This window comes from Notechis scutatus, chromosome 3 (genome assembly GCF_049901735.1).
Source record: "Notechis scutatus isolate UNSWTSFEM ecotype Mainland chromosome 3, rNotScu1.2, whole genome shotgun sequence".
Taxonomy (NCBI): domain Eukaryota; kingdom Metazoa; phylum Chordata; class Lepidosauria; order Squamata; family Elapidae; genus Notechis; species Notechis scutatus.
The window spans coordinates 139,498,105-139,513,475 of NC_142011.1; positions in this window are offsets into that span (position 1 = coordinate 139,498,105).

Sequence of the window (15,371 nt, forward strand, 5' to 3'; positions counted from 1 at the left end):
TACATTGTCTGAATGTTGGTACTGGAACTGTTAACTCAGCCAATCCTTGAGACCATCCCAAATTCTGTATCTCTTCAGATTATATAAATTTTCTACCTAGTGTACATACTAATTAAAAAAAAATATTGAAGAACGTTTCAGTTTTTGCAGTTCTGGTTACAAACAGGTTTTCAAGTTAAAAATCCTTTTTGGCTTCTTGATAAAGAAATAACTAAAACATAAATGTCTTGAATGTATCTATATTATTGTGGAAAAAATATTCCTCATTTTTTTTACATTTTTTGTTATTGCCAAAATTGAAACAATCTTTTTCCTATTTCTAAATGTCCATTATTGTCTCTTTAGGTAATTAGTTTCAGGCAATTCTACATGGCACAGTGAAGTGCTGTGGTTCAGTGCACATGCTTGCAAAAAGTATGCCGGCTTAAAGAAACCCTGATTGCATGAGAGGGGGCAGAAGAAAGAGACAGGATGGGGGAATCACTCCCCTGGAGCCAGCAATCATTCTTTGGGATCAGAGAATGGGTAGCAAAGGAGCCATTCTGCGCTATTTCTCTCCTTCTCCCATGGGAGAAATAGGGCCTGGCTTTTCCATCTCTCTCCCGCTTCTTTTGCTATGGATAGCAGATGAAATGGGAATAGAGAAGAAAGGAAGCAGGTCTTGTGCTATCAGCTCTCCTGTCTGAAGGAGTGATCCAGTGAAGGTGGGATTCAAATTTTTTTTACTACGGGTTCTGTGGGCGTGGCTTGGTGGGCATGGTGTGGCTTGATGGGCATGGCAGGGGGAGGATACTGTAAATTCTCCATTCCCACCCAACTCCTGGGAGAAGGTTACTGTAAAATCTCCATTCCCTCCACACACCCACTAACCTGCTTTCCAGCTCCATTCTCCTGTGCAGGGCAACAAAAGAAGACCCAGACGATCAGCTGAGACTCAGGAGGCAGAGAATAGATGGAGATGGGGCCAGTCAGAGGTGGTATTTGCCAGTTCTCCAAACTACTCAAAATTTCCGCTACCTGTTCTCCAGAACTGGTCAGAACCTGCTGAATGCCACCTCTGGAATGATCAGTATTTCTCAAACCTTGGTATCTTTAAGATGTGTGGACCTCAAGACTCAGAATTCCCAGCCAGCATGCCAAATATTCTTAACATACTGTAGTAGTTACTCATCTCATCAATGCAAGAATGTCTGTGCCACACTTAATAACTGTTATGTGATTGCTCTCTACCATTAGATGAATTATCACTGTGTTGGCATTTCCGTTTATATGTAGTCCTCATTTAGCAACCACAAATGGGACTGGTAACTCAGTTGCTAAATGATGCAATCACTGCGTGGAAAATCACATGACCATCAGATGACTGTGGTTACAATTTTACTTCAGCTTTCCTCCCCCCCCAACTCCTTCGCCCTTTGGAATGCTGACCCAGGCACTGGGATGAATAGCAAAAAGGGAATTAATGTTTGTATTTGCATTCATTGGGGAGGACAGAATTACAAAAGAGTCAACTTTTGAGGCACACAATGGGGAACACACATAGAAAGGAATGCTGCACCAGTTGTTTGCCTAACATGCTCAGGGCTGGGAGCTGCAAGCACACTAGGCAAACGGCTGGTGTATTCTCCATTGGGTGCCTACTTACTCTCTTGCAATCCCTTCCACTCCAATATCTCCACTATGCAAATGGGGAGTGGGAAACAGCATTGTGCATAAGCATATGGGGTGTGCATAAGTGCACCACTCGTGCCTACCGTCCCTGTCCTATTGTTTCTTTTTATTTTTCTTATAAGTATCTATCTCATGTATTCAAAACTATGTTTATTCTTATACCTCTATCTTGTAAGCGATTGACAAATCAAATAAATAAATAAATAAATCTCCACTCTGCAAGTGGGGAGGGGAAAACAGTCTCTTAGGAGAGATTGCCTAAATGGACTGCTTGTTTAAGCTATTTCTCCATCTGCAACATGGGCAAAAAAAATAAAAGTGGGGAGGAGACACAGGTCAGGCACAGAAGAGCTTGCTTAAAGAGATCAGTTGTTTAAGCAATCTCTCCATTCTGCAGGAAGAGAAAAAAAAATGGGTCAGGCACGGGACAATGCATATTGACTGACTAATGGTGAACATGTGACTGAAAGGAAGATATGTGAAGGACATAAATGCATGCCTTAGTTGCAAAGTAATTTTTTTCAGCACTGTCATAATGAGACTGTCATTAAGCGAGGTCTACCTGAATTATGATGGTTTATTATTCTTCAAAGGGACGTGGTGGCTCAGTGACTAAAACGTTGAGCTTGTCGATCAGAAAGATCGGCAGTTCGGCGGTTCGAATCCCTAGTGCCACATAATGGAGTGAGCTCCCGTTACTTGTCCCAGCTTCTGCCAACCTAGCAGTTCGATAGCATGTAAAAATGCAAGTAGAAAAATAGGGATCACTTTGGTGGGAAGGTGACAAGTGTTCCGTGTGCCTTCAGCATTTAGTCATGCCTACCACATGGCCACAGAGACATTTTTGGACAGCGTTGGCTCTTCAACTTTGTAACGGAGATGAGCATCGCCCCCTAGAGCCAAAAACGACTAGCACGTATGTGCGAAGGGAACCTTTATATTTACTATTCTTCTGTTTTTAAAATAATGCCCTTTATATCTGATGAAATTGTCTGTAGTCCACATGATCTTGTATCATAACAAACATGGCATAATTAAGAAGCCACAAGATTGCTTTTAGAAAAATGGGAAACCCAGAACATCTCATGCATGTCCTCACGTGAACCTATAGACAAATTAGGAAACCACAATACAGACAGAATATGGTGAAACAGACTGGTTCCAGGATGGCAAAGCAATGCAACAGAGTCGTATATTCTCCCCTTATTTATGCAACTTACGGTTTGAATATGCATTAAAGGAAACTGTTCTGGGAGAAGTGAACGTGATTTTAAAACTGGATAAAGAAACATCAAGTACCAGTGCTATGCTGATGGTATTGCTCTCTGATAGCCAAAAATGCCAAGAATTTGCAATTTCTAGTAATGAGAGTTTAGGAGGACAAACAAAGAAAGAATGGGACTCAAATTAAATATAAAGCAAACTAAATTACAGGTACAACATTGTTAGAATTGATAATGAAGATATTGAATTGGTAGACAGCCTCTGCCTTTTTGAGTCAACCATCAACATTAAAGGAACAAGTACTCAAGGAATGTGGCACAGACAAGCAACTTCGGAAGGCCTTGGAGAAGATATTCAGATGCTTTGATGATCTACAAAGATTGAATAGTGCAAGCAATGGTATTCCCAGTGACATTCTATGGAAGGGAAAGTTGGATGCCTGGTAGAAATTGACAGTTCTGATTTTTTGTGTTGGAGAAGACTTCAAAAAATACCAGGGACAGCCAAGAAAACAAACAAATGGATCTTCAGACAAATCAGCTGAAAGTTCTTGCTCAAGGTAAAAATGACCAGGCTCAAATTATCATACTTTAGACACTTTTGGGCAAAGACCAAGCTCTCTGGAGAAGATGCTAAGGTTAGGAAAGATGGAATGAAAGGGAAGATGACCAGCGGCAATGTGGATGGACTCAGTTACAGTGGCAGTAAGTGCACCATTAGAAGACTTGAAGGACTAGGGGATAGATGGAGAGCATTTATGTGATTGCTAAGTCTATACCAACTTCATGGTGCATAACAATAAATAAAAAATGAAATTAGTGTTCTGTTTAAAGGGCCTGCTTCATCTGCTGGAGCTCAGGAGTCAGAAAGAAACTGAGACAGAGGCTTCTTCTAATGGGGAAATGGATAGTTTACAACCTCTCCAGATCCCCTGCAACTTCTGATGGAGGACTTTGATTACATCTTAGCTGAAGTGGAAGTAAACTGTGGGACTACAGGTTCCTGGAACTGCTTATGAACTGGTTCAGAGTACTCGTGTGGATGTTTTTGGGAGGCTAGAATAGAATACATAATGGAATACATAACATTTTCCTTTCAAGGCAGAAGCAAAGTTAAGGTTAGGATTCATTTCTGGAACTTACTGTATAACTTAATATCACTGCATATATTTTATTTCCTATCTCTTCATCTACTAAATTCTCCATCAACAACCAATAATGTGGAGTTGAAATGTCGATGTAATGGATCTCATTTCAGGGCTAGAAGTAGGAGAAGAAACTACACAGAAAGACTGGGCTTATTGCCCTTCATTGATGGCTGGGTGATGCTAGTAAATTACTATGAAGAAAGGCAATCTTAAATTCAGGACAGCAACCTAGAGAGGAAAAACTTAAGGCAACACGATCAATAAAAGCTGTCCTTCTATATTGTTGCTATCCATCTTTATTCCCATGGAAAGCATACCCAGAGAATCGTTTTTGTGAAAAATATTAATATGTGTAGAATCCAATAAGATTCCTCCTGAAACAAGGGTGATGGAATAACCTAGAAGTATTTGCAAGGTTACAAAGGAAAAAAGTCTTGAATGGTGATCTAGTTTAAATGCAGTCAGTCACCAGGCTTTGCCCAAATGGCATAATCTAAAAGAGAGAGAGGTCAAAGAAAGATTAGCGAGCCGAAAGGCAAGTAGGAGTTAAGCTGAAGGTTTAACAAAATAAGATCCATTACAAATTCTATTCCCAAGGGGGAAAAAATTACAATTATTTATACATGTAATGAATGTATTGTTGTGGAAATTGTATTAGTCGAATAAACAAGTAATAAATATTGCAAAAGAACTTTTGTGTACCAAATGTGTGAGACATCAATTCCCATAGTTTCAATGGAACACATGTCCTGAAACCAAAAGTAGGAAAATTTTAGATAAAGAACAAATATTAATAGCCAAGCACAAATCCTATAAATTGCATTATCATTTTTGTAGCCTCAATCTGGATGATTCAATAGAGCTGTTGAATAAAAAATTAAACCACCTTATAGAAAACCCTGTGTCACTATTCTGTCAAGCTGAAATAGATTTGATTATCATAAAAAAACATAACATAATAATCTTGAATAAGCTTTTAAGAATTCAGTGCACACCCATTTGTATCCAGACACTAAAGGAAGGACATTCTTCCCCTGCTAAGTCAGCCAGTTGAATTATCTGCATTCATTATTTCTCCTTTGAAAGAGTATTTTGATTTATTAGATCAGCAGTCATTCTAGTTAGTTCAGGTAGCTTGCCTTCCAGGTATGTTCACTGGGACCTGCCCAGGATATAATTTCATTGCTTTAAAGGGTGTAACATCAGAGGGGGACTAATAGAAAAAAATAATCCATCTCAAGTAGGTGTGCCTATTCCTAGTCTGTCTTTTGACCCACGCTTGTGTCCATTAGAATGTATTTTGAAAGTCGAAACATAGAAACTTTTCGAACTACAATGATAAGCCAGAATTTCTGGTCTGATGGGAAAGTGAGACAGTTTATATAATAGATCCATATATCGCTAAAGGGTTGATTCAGCTATTACCCTGTTGTGCAGAAAGTGCTGAAAGATTTTTCCTCAGGTTCCATTTCACATAGGAACTATCACTGGTTTTTGTTTTATTATGAACAATATTATAGATCTAACAAGATAAAAATTCCCCTTTAGGATTCAAGCGGTGACCTGAAAGATCTTAGACAGAAATCCCGTCTATGAGCCATCATTTGCCTAAAATGGAAATTATATCTTAGACAGCTATTTGGCACCAACAACCCAAAGTACTGTTTATTCTTTCAGATTAGGTCTGTTCTTTAGCATGACCAACTGGGAGATCTGCTCTTTCTATGGATGCTCAGCCTTTGTCTCTGAATCTACATTCTAGATGTGCTGTCCAGAACAGTGCAGTATATGACTATAACTTAGCGTGAATGGAGCCACATTAAACCCATATCTACATGGTTTGGACAATTACTCCATGGGAAAATGCACACAGCTCATCTGCTTCAATGTCCTTTGATACTCACAGACCCCATGACTGCTACTGAGGCGACCTCTCTTTTTTTCTCATTATGCCTCAACTATGAAACCCCATAATTTCATAATTAAAACAGTTAATTTTAGCAGCAATTCCTCTCCATCCCCAATGTAACTAGTCAATTAGATTCTTGGCAAGGAAATCACCTTGAGTAAAAACAAAACAGAAATTGTAGTGCTGTATTTATAGCCATCCTGTGAGGACACAGATTGAGAAATTGCTCAGTATGACCCACAGGTTTGTATACACAGAAAAGGAGAATAGTTTTGTTTGAGAAATAGTGCTATAAGCTATGCAGATTAACTCATCTGAAAGCTCAGAAAGAAAATGTTAGCAGAAACAAATCCTTGCATTATACTGTCATGCATAGAATAATTATCTTGGCTGACAATTTGTATCCAAGGTGGTCTCCTCCTCCTCCTCCTCTTCCTCCTCCTCCTCCTCTTCTTCCTCCTCCTCCTTTTCTACATTTTTGCAGTTCAGAGGATCTCCCTCAAGTAGGCTGATGTCTCTTGTTGTAGATGGCTACTCAAGAAAATGGAGTTGCCATAATTACATGGCTCAAAAATTGATTGAATGAAATTATCTTCTTAGATGCTGAGGCAATAATGGTAGGGTATCCCCAATGGATATTGTTAATGAGTCTAAAACAAGAAGGGGGTTGTTTAATTGTTGAAAATGCAGATGTAAAATTCATTTTTCAATATCCATAAAATAAAAACATTAAAAATATTTTAAAAAACAAGCATCAGGTCAACCAGGGGAGTTAAAGCATTTTTTTAACCTCAACCAGAATCAACATGATCCTCCTTTTTGAGGATGAAGGCTATTGCAGAAAAATCATGAATCTTCCTCTTAGTAATAAATAGTAATTATAATAATAAATAAACAATAAACTAAAAATAAAACCTTGTAAGAACAGATGCGGCTTCCTAGGGACATTATCCTATGTATAATACAGATCTATTACTGAAATGGGTGATCCAGAAGTAGCATAAATGAATACCACCCAGTTTATGTCTGAATGGCAAATTCCTTAGACAGAAGAATCATACAATTCCACAACTTTATGTTACAACCAGTGAAACAGACTTAAAATTAAATGGTACAAATGCTGTCATATATCAACAGTAGAGCCATTGAGTCTTTTGTTATGTCTAGAGAAATAACTGAAGAAATGTATTACAGTATAAAACCACTTATTGTTATTTCCAAGCCAGCATTATTTACAGGAATCCTGTAAAAGGAATATCAGGTGGACACAAGTCTGGAATCTCTTAAAATATCCATCTAATTCTAAATGCTATTCCATATGTTCCTACTTTCTGCAGCATGAAGATGCTCCACAGATGCCTTATACAGAACATTTCCTAATGTTGCCTCCATCTCACTTCCAGCCCCCAGTTAAGACAAGCCAGTTAGTTTAGATGTTGCAATGTAAAAGTAATGTTTTCCCTTTTAACCTGGTGCAAGACTTCCTATGAGGTTAATTTTGATGCCCAAAGAACATGGCAGTTAAGTAGGACATATTAACCAAATCTTGAAATCTTCTCTGGCCCTTTTTAAGGACAATAAAATTATAGTGGGGCTGTTCTGAGTTTCTTTATTATACTCTCTAATTCTCCAAGGCTGTGTTACTCTCTTACCTCCTTCTCAAGGCCAGAACTCAATTTGTCTCTACAAGATGACAGGCATTTTGACATTTGCTCAGAACTTATCTTTCCATATTTTCTTTCCAGAATGCAAGAAATATGTACCTGTTTGTATACAGAGATAGACAATTTATCTGCATCAATGCATTTAAAACAAAAACCAGCTTTTTCATAGCCGGCCTTATGTCAACCTTGATTCTCTACAGGCGAAAGAGAAGAAGTGTCTTCTTCTATCAAATAAAATCTAGATTTATTTCTTTTACAAGGTGGGAGAGATTGTGAGGAGGCAGTGGAAACAGTGGAAGAAAACAGAGACGTAAACAGTTAAGTCACTGCAATAGCCAAGTCAGCTGACAGCTTATCTCAAAAATAACACTTCAGCTCAGGTGATGAGAAATTTGGGAAGAAACATTTTAAGGTATTCAAAGAGTCCCTGCTTTAATTAGCTCACAATAAACGAGGCTGGAAAAATTCCTATTACGATTTTATTTGAGTATAGGTAGGCCTCAATTTACAACCAGTTGCTTAGCAACCGTTCATAGTTATGATAGACCCCAAAAAGTTACTTATGACTCAGACTCAAAGTTTCAATGCCCAGCCCTCTCCAAAGTCGTGTGACTGAATTTTGAGTGCTTAGCACATTTACAGCCATTTTCAGCATCCCATGGTCACATGACCATGATTAACAATGTTTTTGCCTGAAATCAGTGCTTGCTTCCAGTTTCTAGAAAAATATACCCCATGGCAATAAATGGGTTTGTTTAATGACTGCAGCATTCACATAACAAACACTGCAAAAATGATTATAACATTGGGTACGGTCACAGAGTGACCTTCTTTACATCCATTGCAACTTATGTCCAAAATTGGAGGCTCAATAATGGTTGTAAGTGAGGACTAACCGTAATGCATTCAAGATACCTTACAGATAAGTCTTTGACTTATGACCACAATGGAGCCTAAACTTTCTCTTGTTAAGTGAAACATTTGTTAAGTGAGTTTTGCCCCATTTTACGACCTTTCTTGCCACAGTTGTTAAGTGAATCACTGCCATTGATTAGTTAGTAACCTGGTTGTTAAGTGAATCTAGATTCCCCGTTGACTTTGCTTGTCAAAAAGTTGCAAAAGATGATCATATGACCCCGGGACACAGCAGCGGTCATAAATATGAGCCAGTTGCCAAGCATCTGAGTTTTGATCACGTGATCATGGGGATGCTTCCAAGATGATAACTGTGAAAAACAGTTTTTTTTCAGAGCCATTGTAATTCAAACAGTCACTAAACAAACTGTTAGATCGGGTAGATCGATTCCCACAGAGACGCGAGACCAAAGTGTACATTCAGCTCTTTATTTCAGTGTTAAGACCTGTACAAGATCTTGGAGCCGCGGCAGCCCTTCATATAGGGATTGCTCGCGGCTCGGCGGCCAATGACAGGGCTTTGAATCTCCCGCGATCGGCTCGGCCAATCGCGGTTGATTCTTAGCGTGCCAATCACGGCCGTTCAGTTGACTAATCGGGTCGCGGTCCGTGTGGACCAATCAGTATTCAGTATTTGGAGTATGCTGATATAGAACACAAACTATTGTAAATAGCAGGAGTACCCATATTTCAAAAACAGCTTCTTCTGTTGTTACAATCTATATAGGAATGTTGGCTGGATGATTATTCACAAAAGGGACGTTGAGTGGCTCGTGATCCTGGAATTCCAGTTAATATTTTTTAAAAAAGAGGTGCCCACTTGTAAGTATGAAAATTACCCTTGAGTGCTAAGTGCAGCTGCATAAAAGGGGAGAGGAGTAGGCAGTGTGGGAGTGAAGAAAAGCTGAGATGATCAGGAGAGAGCAAAGGAAGGGATTATATTTAAAAAAGAAAATTAGCAAGAGAGAGAGAGGGAGGCTGCATCATGAGCTGGGGAAACCAGCTAGAAGTGCATAAAATAGGCTTCTGAGGGACCCCAGCTCTCCAAGCACAAGGGAGACCATGTTGGTTTCCCTCAGCCTCAGGGAAAAGGTATTAAACTAATAAGGTGTTACGCTGATCAAATTAAGTACTCTTGAGAGTTAGAGGGCAGAAGAAGAGATCAGACAGTTGAGATTCCCTCTTCCAGAAAGATTAAATAATTTTCTATGTGTCTTTCTTTTTCTTTGATAATGTCTTTTTAATCTTTGCGGGTTTTTTTCCTGGTTTTTTTTTTCTTTTGTCATTATTTTAAAAGCAATAAAGTTTTAAAAAATAAATAATTAATTAAATTGTTCTGTCAAAAAGTCTCAGTTAATTTTCTCCTTGAATCCATCATCCAATCCAAGCAAAAGTAGTTTAGCAGCACAGCCAGCAGACTTCAGCGTTGTTTAAGGCTGTTGTCCTGAGACTCCAGGTAACTGGCTTCCTAGGCGAAAGGTGTATACTACTTCAAAGGAGCTTCCTTGGAGTAGTTGTAGAAAGTCAGCACCCACCCAACACTCTCCTAGAGAATGAAATATTTTGGGGAATATTAAAAAGGCACAATAGAATATTTTCCCAAAAGGAGAAATAGGGGGAAATCTTAAGGGAGGCAGAAACCAGCACCAGTCTCCCTGCCCCAAGTAGTAACTGAGGAGGCCAGCTTTTAGAGATGCAGATTTGGTAATCCATTCAGAAAGACTGGGTCAGACAGAAACTCCACATAAGCAAATGGCAAGACAAGATTACCTCAGACAAACACCTTTTCCTCTTTTGCCTATAGAGCCAGCCATGACCCCACATGACCCCATAGAAATAAAAAATGTATTAAAAACACACCCTACTCTCAACTCCATTTTTTCAGCGGTTCCAGAACTGCATGCTCTGTGTGTGTGTTGGTTCTGTTCACCAATAAACAGAATCTTTCTTTCCAATCAGCCTCCATTTTATTCTTGGACCTGGATTTTAATTCCAACATAGTATACGCCAAGAGGTCAAAGGGTTAGAAAATAAAGTATTTCCTGGAGACCATTGAAGGAGAACAAGAGTTTTGCAGCTATTTAATTGTCAATAAGGACTAGCAACATAGGAGTTGCAAATCACTTTGCTGATTGATTATAGCAACCAAATACGGTACAGCATGCCAGCAATAAAGACACAGTTCAGAGGAATGATGGCTGAGCTCATCACAATAATGACATAATAAATAGGGTGGTGCAAGTCCTTTAAAAAGTTCCTTGAGAAGGCACAGGAGCAAATGCAAAGACAGCTGGGAGATGTTTTCAAAGTAGCTTCAGAAATCTGGAAAAGGAAGCTACTGTTTCAGGAGTGTGAAAAAAGGTGCTATGTATATGTATTTGCACACTTTGTTAAGCACTTCTTGCAAGGATTTGTACAGCCATCATAACACATGAATACTAATGTACCAAATTCCAAGAGGAATTTGATCATTGATGCTTAGGCTATGGATTGTGCCCTTAAATATTTTTTAACTAAACATTCCTAGAAACATGTATTAGTTTCCTAATTTGGGAAAAGTTCTTTGACTGAAGAAAACAATATTTGACTGTCTTCTGGTTCTCATTCCTCTCCAAACAATATCAGTGGGAGTTCAGCCAGATGGAAGCATGATCGAGCCATTTCAATCTCTTTTCTTTGCAATCCCAAATTAAATGAACCGGCTTAAGTTGAAAAGTTAACCGGATGAATATCTAGAGTGAAGATATGTAGAATGTTACAAGACTCTGAGCATAATACTGAAAGCCAAGCAGTGTTAAAGGAGGTTGGTGGAATGTCCTGGTGGAATGCATGCCACTTCTAACCCGTGAAATTTACACTGGCAGCTATTTTCATAAAGAAAACTCTGAGGAATAGTGCTTTCTTTATTTAGATGGGAGTTTTACGTCATCTACATTTCAATCTCAAGTAGGCTCCAAACATAAATGACTGCATAAAGAAGCTCCCTTCCATGAAGGCTACATTATACTTTTGTGTTAAGAATACTGTTCCCCAAAATTGAAACGAGATCCAACCTTGTTCTCTTACATAGCATACAGTGATGAAAGATATATGTAACGTACATTTGTGAAACCCTTCGGGCCAATCAGTCTCTCTCAGCCCAATCTACCTCGCAGGATTGTTGGTGGGAGGGAGAAATAGGAGGAGGAAGCAAAACAAGGTGGAATAAAAGCATAATACATAAATGCATTCCAATTGAACCTTTCTGTTACTAAATTATAAAATGCCACTGCCTCTCCTCCTTCTCAGAATCCACGTGTTACTTGCTGTCATAGTCCACGCCAATAAAAGTTCTCTCCAATGAGAAAAACCAATGTCACCCAGGTTTCCAAAGGCTGGCTGGGAATTTCTGTTGATGTCCAAGGACATCAAGTAAAGAAGGCTTCTTTAGTGTTCTGTATTAGCATACTCCAAACCCTGAATCCTGATTGGTCCACACGGACTGCAACCTGATTGGACAACTAAACGGCCGTGATTGGCGCGCTAAGAATCAACTGCGACTGGCCGAGCTGATCGCAGGAGATTCAAAGCCCTGTCATTGGCCGCCGCGCTGCCCGCAGTTCCTATATGAAGGGCTGCCGCTGAGCGCAGGTCTTGTACAGAACTGTATACTGAATATTCACTTTTGGTCTCGCGTCTCTATGGGGACTGATCTACCCGATCTAACATTTAGAGCATGCTTAATAACACAACCAGATGCCATATACCACCAGGTCAGTAACCTTTATAAAGTTGAGCCCTACTTTGACTCCAAGGATTAATTATTTCAAGGTGGAAGCTCACTGTGAAGACTTTACATAAGTAGAAATGTCATTCTACTTCAAATTCATTCACGTGCAGGACAGTGGTGGGATTCAAATTTTTTTACTACCAGTTATGTGGGTGTGGCTTGGTGGGCATGGCAGGGGAAGGATATTGTACAATCTCCAGTCAGAGGTGATATTTGCTGGTTCTCTGAACTACTCAAAATTTCCACTACCGGTTCTTGAACTTCCGGTTTGCAGGGCTTCGGCGGCAGGCAGGAATCCGCGATCGTGCGCGGTTTCTGCCTGGGCTCGCCGCTGGAGCGTCCCGAGCCAGTCTGGCTTCGGGGCTAAGCCACCCCGTAGAGGTGGCGAAGAGGGGGGAGATCCCAGCAGGGTCAAGGGAAGCTGCATCTTTCCTCCCCAGCTGGCTAAACTCCCTTTCCCTAAGGCGAATGAGCGGCGGTCAGAAATGGCCACCTCAAAGAAGCACTCATCTGGAAAAGAAAGTGCAGGAGGAAGTTAAGAAGTGAAAGTTTTGGCTGACCGGGATAAGAAGCAACAATCAAGGTATCCTGGAATTTAAATTTTTAAAAAGATACATCGCTCCCAAAGAAGATTCGGAAGCAGCGAATGAAAGTGAAAAGGGAAAGTTTTTTTTCTTTCACTCTCCTTCCTTACGTTGACAGCGAATAGAGATGAATGAAAATTTCCACTACCGGTTCTCCAGAACTGGTCAGAACCTGTGAACCTCAGGTGCAGGAGAACCTGATGGCTAGTGAAGTGGCTTATTCATAGGGAAGAAGAGCTCTGATATAGTACCTAAAGTGGGCACCACCTTTCCACAGAGATAAATTATAAAGAGAAGCCACTGTAGAGAGTAAGGAAGATGACTTTGATAGAAATATGCAAAAAAACCTTTACCTAGTCAAAAGGGGCTGAAACTTTTTTTTTAAGTCCAGAGAAACAAGACAACATTCAGAAACAACCCAGGCAAATGTTGCCCTGATTCACTGTGGTATAAGAAGGAGAAGCACAATCAAACTTGTAAGATTCTGTTATTACTGCTAATATCAATAAAAGCAGTTTTAGCCTTCCTGTGGAATTGGATTCCTATCTGGTCTATCTAATGAGGCTGAGATCAACATGGAAGCTTGATCAGAATAAAGTGCCTTTTCGTGTAATCTCACTGTTTTGAACATGAAGCCAAGTGGTCTAACTAGCAGTTGCTCGCTAATGTTTTGTCCGGCACATCATCTGCTACCCAATCCTTTTATCATAGACTGCCTTTATCTGTGCTGCATTACTGCATTACTGAACCTTGGGGTATTCTTCATGGCTGAGTAAAAATGCTGTCTACCAGTCCTTGGGCCAAAAGAAAAGCTTATATAATGCCTTAATTGCCTCTTTCATAGGTGGGAACCTGCAGTGGTAGACCAGGGCCCCCCAAACTTGGCAACTTTAAGACTTGTGGACTTCAACTTCCAGAATTCTCCAGCCAGCATTCTGGGAGTTGAAGTCCACAAGTCTTAAAGTTGCCAAGTTTGGGGACCCCTGTCTAGAACAACTCACCATGGCCAACTTGCCATGGCCAACTCACTGTAGGACAATTCCCTGCTGTACAAGAGTTACACTAATATCAAAGAAATGGCAGAATAGAATCATTAAAGAAGGGTGCCAAAGGAGGGACAAAAGGAAATGTGAATGACAAAAATATTTTCTAATTCTTTAAAATAATGAAATTGAATTATTGAATTGTCCCACATTTAGTTGTCCCACAGCAAATAGGCTGTGGTGAATTGTCCTGTAGTAAGTTGGCCATGGCGAGTTGTCTGCAGCATAGGACTAATGCTCTTCCAAAAGAGTCTTAAACCAACATGTAAAAAAACAAAAAACAAACAAATCTAGCACTCTTTTGAAAATGTGTATTGATAAGGAGCCCATGAAAGACTTGAAAAATACTAGGGAAGAAGCTGATGAGGCATTACATAGCCAAAAAATATTTATTATATGACACTGGAGAGCTTAAAAATAGGAACCAAATACAAATTCAAGGAAAGGAGATAGCATGGTGGCCCTTTGCACAAATACAAACCCATTATAAAAAAAATAGAGAACAATATGGCTTTAATATGACTCCACAAGAATTCGATAAAATATGGCTAGGGGAGGAAAAGAAAACAATTAGTAAAACATATAAATATCTTTTGGACTATAAATTAAAAGAAGAAACAGTTACAGAATCTATGATAATTTGGGCTAAAAACGTGGGTCATAGTATTGAATTAGATAAGTGGGAACACATTTGGCAAACAAATTACAAATTAACCATGTCAGTCTCGTATAAAGAAAACTTATATAAAATGGTTCATCGCTGGCACCTACCTCCTGTGAGACTGGCTAAGATGTTCCCCAAGCCACCACCCAATTGTTGGAAATGTAACTACGCACAAGGAACATATTTTCACATGTGGTGGACTTGCCTATGTGCTCAGAAATTTTGGAGAAATATTAGAAATTGGATTTTAAATATAACAAAACAAAATTTAAAACTTGAACCCGAAACCTTTCTGCTAAGTGTGATAGATTCAAACATGGAGAAAAAAATATCAATATTTAATTTTGCATATCATAACTGTGGCCAGAATAACCTACGCAGAAAACTGGAAACTGCCTTCCATTCCTTCAGAGGATATGGTGATTAAAAAAATACATGAAAGCACTGAGATGGATAGCCTAACCAAACTGTTAAAAAATAAACAAGATAGTGACTGTTATGAAATATGGAACATTTGGTATGAGTGGTTAAAGAAAAGGTAATATTTGATATTTGGATAAGTTATGGAAATGACAGAAGACGTGCATTTAATCACAAGCTATATAGAGAAATTAAAACATTAGAAGAACGAAGGAGTAACAAGGCAGATCACGTCAGTGATAAAGAAAAAAAATTAACCATTGCTCAATATATGCTGTAAAATGTGTGTGTGTGTGTGTGTGTGTGTGTGTGTATGTTGATTTGTCTGTTTTAAATGTATCTCAAATAAATGTTTTCTAGA